The sequence below is a fragment of the Polyodon spathula genome, chromosome 15 (assembly GCF_017654505.1).
Source record: "Polyodon spathula isolate WHYD16114869_AA chromosome 15, ASM1765450v1, whole genome shotgun sequence".
NCBI classification, from domain to species: domain Eukaryota; kingdom Metazoa; phylum Chordata; class Actinopteri; order Acipenseriformes; family Polyodontidae; genus Polyodon; species Polyodon spathula.
Window position 1 is genome coordinate 21389206 of NC_054548.1, and position 7436 is coordinate 21396641.

General features: G+C 37.9%; 1 protein-coding gene across 1 annotated transcript in view; it reads right to left on the reverse strand.

The window, feature by feature from the left end:
• LOC121327732 (B-cell CLL/lymphoma 9 protein-like) overlaps positions 1–7118 on the reverse strand; it is an 89605-nt gene extending 82487 nt beyond the window's left edge. Inside the window, exon 1 of the mRNA XM_041271912.1 lies at positions 6899–7118. The gene's annotated coding sequence lies outside the window, so the exon portion shown is untranslated. The remainder of the gene's footprint in view (positions 1–6898) is intronic.
• Between the last annotated feature and the right edge of the window lie 318 nt (positions 7119–7436).

A 7436-nucleotide genomic window follows, 5' to 3' on the forward strand; every position in this document is an offset into this window, starting at 1 on the left:
AGCAGGCTATACAAAGCATGTTAACTGTGTGTACAGTGAATTTATACCACACGCATGGATGGAATGCCTGTGGTTTTTAAATCTCAATGGTTTTACTTCTACTTGAGAACTAAGCATGTGGAATACATAAAACAAACCACATGGGATTTGGTTTTATCCAAGTTATGGTTGACCTTGATAACCTGTTCACACTCTAAGAACATTAGTTTCACAGAGACTGTCCACATTGAATATTTTTTGTAAACCATAGCTCCCCGCTGTATATGAGTCACTCTATAGCATGGTAAATGTCTAAAAACAACAAAGTTTCCTCCTAGCACCCTGAATCCATTAACAAAAAAAAACGGGTTTACATATTTTGTACATAATGCCTCCTTTAAGTAGAGACGGCATCCCCATAACTTAAATACAAAACAGATTTAATATAAATTTAGACTACTTATTTAGAGGCCACAAAATGTAATAACTTAGTCATTCACTTTGGTGTCGAAAGGATATACACGTACAATTCCAGCAGAAAAAAAAAAATTGCTTTCATTTCAATTCCTTTTTATGGTTGCTAGTCAATGGAACAACTCAACAACTCAAACTGGGTTTGCAATTTTGACTGGAACATTGAAATTGATAACCGCAAGACAGATGTCACATACTGGAGCAGTAGCCTTACTGTTAAAAAACCATCTCTACCAGTTTAGTGTTAAACACTGAAAGAGAATAGGCCTACATATAAGGCAGACGTGCTAGGCCTTGGAAATACTTATACAGGTCTTGGCCATCCAGAGAGAAATATTATGTGTTAATTGACAATAACAAGATAAATCACTCATTGATCTCCATAAAAAGACAAGATTGCTGACACGGAACTGAACTCTGGGAAATCATTGGAATGTCATCTTGTTGCTCCCAAAAAGTCAGACAGCAATAACAATAGCTTTCTATAGATTTGTCTCAGGCTTTCTGTCTTACAGGAATCAATACATTTATTAAATGGACAAAATATTTATTAATAAAACCCACATTTTCTAATGTGGGGCAAAACCAAAAATAATTGTGCTGTTTAATAATGAGAACCCCATTGCTTAAAAAAAAAATGTAATCATGAGCATGGAAGCATGTCATTTAAAACAAGTTTTTATTATCATTATTACTATTCTGTCACTCAAGCAGTTCCTCAGTGTTATCTCTTATTTCACTTCAGAGCAATAGCACTCAGTGTTAAAGCACATGATGTTCTTTTGACAGCTGTATTCCAGCGCTGCTTCTTTTATCTTGTGCTGTTTCAGATGTTCCCTCTTGTAGGTCAAGTTGTCCTCCACATGGGAAGGTGTGTGGCTATCAAATGTTCTACAGGTTCAGGGCAATCTACAGAACAGTATAAGTCGAACAGCATACTGTGCCTTCAGATGCTTTCTTTGCAATAAATTGGAATTGTGCTGCTGCACAACCACTTCAGACAACCTGTTAAATAATTGTACGGGTTTGGATATCTGACTAATTAAAATCATGCTCTGTAGATACTGTATAATGAAGACTGGACTATTAGAACTGGCAAAACTGAATTTTTACAAATGTCAATTAAAGTATTACATGTAATTGGTGATATTGGTAATATGGATTCAGGGCATATAGCTTTTGGCAGCAGGTAAGGCACACCTCAGCATAATAAGTTTTCCAGCAGTGTAATTGAGACCTAGTCTAAATTATTTGTATAAAAACTACAACGAATGACCTATTTTAATGTCAGAAACTGAAATACCCAGCTTCTGCAGGACATGTGGGTTTGGAATGCTGTGCACGCTGGTGACATGGCAGCGTCATGGCTCAAGTTGTTACTGCCAGGAAGAGAGACTCAGACACAGAAGCTGCAGGTTTATGTGCATGAGTGCACGTTTAATAACAAATAATCACAAAGAAAAACAACAAACACGCAGAGGCCGGGTGGGCAAAATAAACAGCTGAACAAAGCAAGACAAACACTTTTAAATGCACCCTGTGGTTTCCCTAAACACCAACTATACCCATGAACTCCACCATACACTAACCTCACCTGCACCAACATTAATTCTCCACATTAACTTTCTACCTAACACCATTACACCCTATTTATACCCTATGACTGGAGCTTAATTAATCATCACTTATTTAATTTACAGCTCCAGCCACATTCCCACATGTTTCTGCAGGGAGGAATTGAACCCCTTCCCTGCCAACCCAATATTCCCCACACACGCACACACCTGTGCACCGGCAGGGCTGTCACCCTGACACAACACTTGTGACTGCTGCGGTTTCAAATAGTCCACGTTTAACAAACAAACCAATGAAAAATGACATGTTGGTGTAGAAATCTCAAAATGTTAATTTTTGAAAAGTGGACACATTTCACTGGAGCTGTAGCTCAGTTATCAACCAATCACTACTGATCCAAGGGCAAACCTGCAAGAAGAGTTATATGTTTTTAAATAATATATAGGCATATAGCACAATGTATTAAATATACATTTGATTGACTGTTGCATGCCTGTGTGTGATTCCCAACTTCCCACAAGATGCCTTTATGTGCACTGAAGGTCTTGAAATAAAACATGCTGTGGTATAAAAAATACATGAAAATCTTGCTTTGTGTAGGCACCTATGTGTCATGCTGATGGAGCACTTAATGTACTATTCCCATTAACTGAAATGTAGTGACAGTTTATTTGAATTGTTTCTAAAGACTGATATTATTCCAGGAAGGGTGTTGTGGCCTAGTGGTTACAGCTATGGACTTCAGCCCAAATGAACACGGTTTCCCTGCTATTCATTTTCATCTTGGAGGGAAGTACAGTTTAAGGCATTGGTATAACTGTTACTGAATTTTAATTTAATTCAATATTTAGCATGATATCTTAAACAAATTGAACACGTAGCCATGGGATTCTTCTGTCTGCCAATTAAAGCAATTGAGTGCAGACATTCCTGCTGTGGACTAACCTTGCTAAATAAGTCAGGCAACATGCACATACAGTACCCATGGCCTGCCAAATCATAACATCTGGGTTAAGTAGGTCTGGAGAAAAAGCAGGTTCGACAACAGTGCTACCTAGGGCTCGTCTGATTTTGGAAAACCTTGATATGGTCTGGCTTAAATAATACATGGTAACATCCAACATTCCGGATGATAAATACATCCCCCATCATTGAAAAGGAATGCCAAAGCAGCACAGCCTATATCCAAAAAAATCATTCTCATCAGAAGTCCCTTACTGCCAGTTTGGATCAGGCATTCGTGCTGACAGCTCAGCAATGTACGCCATGTATTCAGTGGGAGAGCAGTTGTAGCCCTGTGCTGGAAGGTAATGATAATAATAATAAAAAAAGCCTCAGCATATACTTGTCTAGGACCACATTTTACAATCGAGGCAGCTTTGAAAGGCAGGGGTTGACATAGGAGTAATTATGGAATGCATCATTAATTGATAACAACTTGGTTGAATTCCTGAATATAGAAACTCCCAGAAGAGAAATTAAATGTGAAAACTAAATTGAATGTACTAAAAGAATCATTAATAGTGGATTTGAGAGTGGCTTTAGGCACTAAGAACTATACAGTCCAATATCACTTTATTCATAAGTACCAAAATGAAATTATTCAGTATCTTTCAAGTATTACATCAAAAAGCTAAACAACCTGATGCATGGTCTATGTTAGTTCCAGGATCCAATTCCATCACTAACCTTGGTCAGACTGCTGTAACATATTGTACTTGCCGTTGTTAATTAAAAGACAACAGAAATCCATTATAAGTTGGCTATTTCTGCATGCTAGAAAACAATTTGGGAGCTTTTTCAAAGTGAGTGTGGATTTCACATCATGCAAAGTTCGTTGAAGTGGGTGGCTGTTAGATGTGGTGTTGGGCATTGTTTTATTCTGCAGGCGCACTGTTTAAGAGAGTGTGTATAATATTGCAAAATCTGGAATTTTCCAAAAAGAAACTGGGGGTGCATCACTTAGAAGATGTAGTGTTCACAACTGTATTAAATTTAACATCCAAATATGTCTATTTATTACAATGTTCTATAGTCTAGCCTTCTGCATTCTCTATCACTGCACTTTAGGGACAGTCCAGTTTGTTTATATTACACAGATTTGACTCTGGGAGACACAATTTTCCTCCCCTGTTGAAACCTTGTCACTACCACTATGTCAAAAAAAAAAAAAAAAACACGCTCCCCTTTCTGCTTTTAGAAATAAGAGGTTAACTATGACATCTCCAAGTCATGTTATATCTTGAGACCCAAAAAACAGAAATTAAATAGAGGACTGTGTTTTGAGTTTATGTAAAAATACTGATAAAATACTAATAAAGCAGAACACCTGACATAGGGCAGAGACTTTCAAATTAATAACCTTCAATAGGCTCAATGGGTGTACCCTGGTAAAAAAAAAAAAAAAAAAAAACTTTCAACAAAGTACATTTAAAATGAAAGCAACCCTTATAAAAAAAAGTTTACAGTGATTAGTTTGCACAATAATTTATTACTTTGCAATAATTCCATATGCTTAAACCATGTTTTACTGTTCTTTAGTACGCTCTACTCCACTTTTCTACATTTTTATTATAGTGAACAGCAATAACCTTTAAAGGGGAAGGGAGTCAGACAAAAAAAAAATTACTGTTGTGCATCGCTTTTGCATGCGTTTGTACGCACATTTTGTGTTGGCGCATTTGACACATTCTTAGACTAGACAACTTGTTTCTGACTGCCTGTAACCCACTTTTGACACGTCCAGGTAAGCCAAGAAAAGGAAACTGTAAAGGCAGCATCAGCAGAAGAACACGGGGCAGCTCCTTTGGCTAGAGTGCTGGGTCATGCATCAAGCGTGCCAACCACTGAATGTGAAAGCAGAAGTCTGTCAGCAGGGTAGAGAGTGGCCTGGAGCAAAGCATGCTGTCTAATGGCTGGTAGCAGGACAGCAGGGTGCTGGTTAGTTCAGCCAGCTGCTAGTCTGCCTATGTAGGAATAGGTGGGGGGGAGTATATGACGTGCATGGAACAACAGGGCTAAGAACAACAAAGCCTTTGCAACACAGACAACAAACACTGTTCATGCTCTGTGCTACCAGACCTTTATGACTATCACCAGCACATTAGGGGGATACAGTATACAGTATGTTCCTGGTTTCTATATGTATCTAGAGGATGATGTACAATAGCAACTGTGTCCGTAGGTTTGCTGCAACACTTTTAATAATACTGCTGTAGTTATTTCCTCATTTGCTAATACAGTACTTTTCATTTTAAACAGGCAACTACCATATCATATGGCAAATAAATAGTTATTGTTTGCTTCAAACCTCTGCTTTGAGAAACATTGAACTACCGAACATCACTACACAGTCATTTTTAACTTTACTTCAGCCAGCAAGGATGTTCCATTTTGCCGTGTTAAATAGTTATGTAAATCCCATGTTTGTGTGTGTGTGTGTGTGTGTGTGTGTGTGTGTGTGTGTGTGTGTTATTTTATCCAGTTAATTGCTATTTTATGTATCTAAACTATACCCTAGGATTACATTTAAATGATGGAGCTACTATCCTGCTGCCTTTAAAAGTACCCAATAACAGAAAATAAAACAAATGTGATGAAGATTATGTATGTTTTGGAGCATTTTATGCAGTGTTAGCAGTAAATAAGTACAAACAGTTACACACACACACACACACACACACACACACACACACACACACACACACACACACACACACACACACACAGTGTATGTTTCAAGATGTGTAAAGATTTTTTAAAAAGCTCCATGTGTTTTCTGCTAAATGTTATCAGTATAAAAAAAAGTGATTAAACAAAATAAATGTATTTTCTCAACAACAGCAGAGCTTATATAAATTATGTATAACTCACACTGCTGCAAACACATCTGGTGGATCTGTAGTAGGAAACAGCATTCAAGAGTTGAGATATGTAAACAAATGGACTGTCAACAAGGTCTACTTTTTGCATAAAAACTAAAGTACAGGTGATCTTGATAACCAGCAGTTTAAAATATAAAATTTAACTGGGCTTTTCCTACACAGCACATTTTATATGTCTTATATATATATATAGAATATATCATAATAATAATAATAATAATAATAATAATAATAATAATATTAAAAAACATAAGTTTGAACAGAAATGTCAAATATTTAGGTTTTTCACATTCACTAATTTTGCCTTACAGAAACACACCTCCAAATGCAAGTTTTTTAAAGCCGAAAGCAGGCTAAAGGCACACCAGAGCTCTAGCATTCAAACTATTATCGCTACTACCAACTCCGAGATTCTAGCTGAATAATACATAGAGGTCACATGTAACATGTGTGCTTTAAAAAAAAAAAAAGAAAAGATCACTTTAAGTTCTTCACTTATGAGCTAAGTGGGGCAGGCAGCCCTTGACGTAAAACAGCAGAAGAAAAAAAAAAAAAACGGTGTATTCACTGCAGCTTTCTTCAGTAGCCTTTTGTATGAAAACAGCCAAAAAAGCTACTCCTTTACAATTTATTTATTTATTTTTTAAATCCAGAAATGAAAGACTTGTATTGGGCGGTTATCATTAGTCCCGAGAAGCTTTATAAGAACACAAACCTTCTAATCAGCCCCCCTCCTATTAAGAATAAAATGCATGGGGGTCCAAATGAAAGGAGGCCATCCCATTCTTAAGCTATTAGTGAGACTTTCCAACCTCAGACCAAAAAAAACAAAAAACAAAACAGGGCTAAAAAGTAGCATGGGATGGAGTGATTTGTAAGGACACCCCCCCCCCCCCCCCCCCCCCCCCCGGACCCCCCCTTCAGTCAATCCAACTTCAGCATTATCCCACCGATATAGAAAAGCAATGAAGAATAGCATATCTTACCTTTCTGTTGCTGCTGATGCTGCTCCAAAAATTCTACAGGCTCATTTTGTTTTTCATCTATAAATATATATCTTTTTTTTGTGCTGAGGGGTTAAAAAAAGTGCACACATCCACACAAAGACCCTTTTCCCTGCAATCTCTGGCCCCTTAGCATCAAGACACTAGGGCAACATCAAAGCAACTTGGGGGGAACACTTGAGGGGCCTATTGTCTGGTCTGGTCTGATCTGTTTTTCTTGTGCCTCCCCCCTCCCAGTACCGCTGCACTTGGTACAGCCCAGGCATTCATGCCAAGTAGCTTTCACACATGGAAGAGAAGCTTGTCTCAGGCAATTGCTGACAAGCCACAAACAAGACAGCCTCCCCCCTTTTCCCTCCCTTGGTCTCCTTCAGAATGTGAGACTCCCTAACTCCTGTGACAGGCAGGCAACTAGCTTGAGCCCACAGCTCCCCTGTCTAAAGCTTTGGGATCCACATACACAGCCTAGAGCTTGTATATTCACTAAAGCCAGACCTTTGAAAAAAAAGAGAGGTGAGAA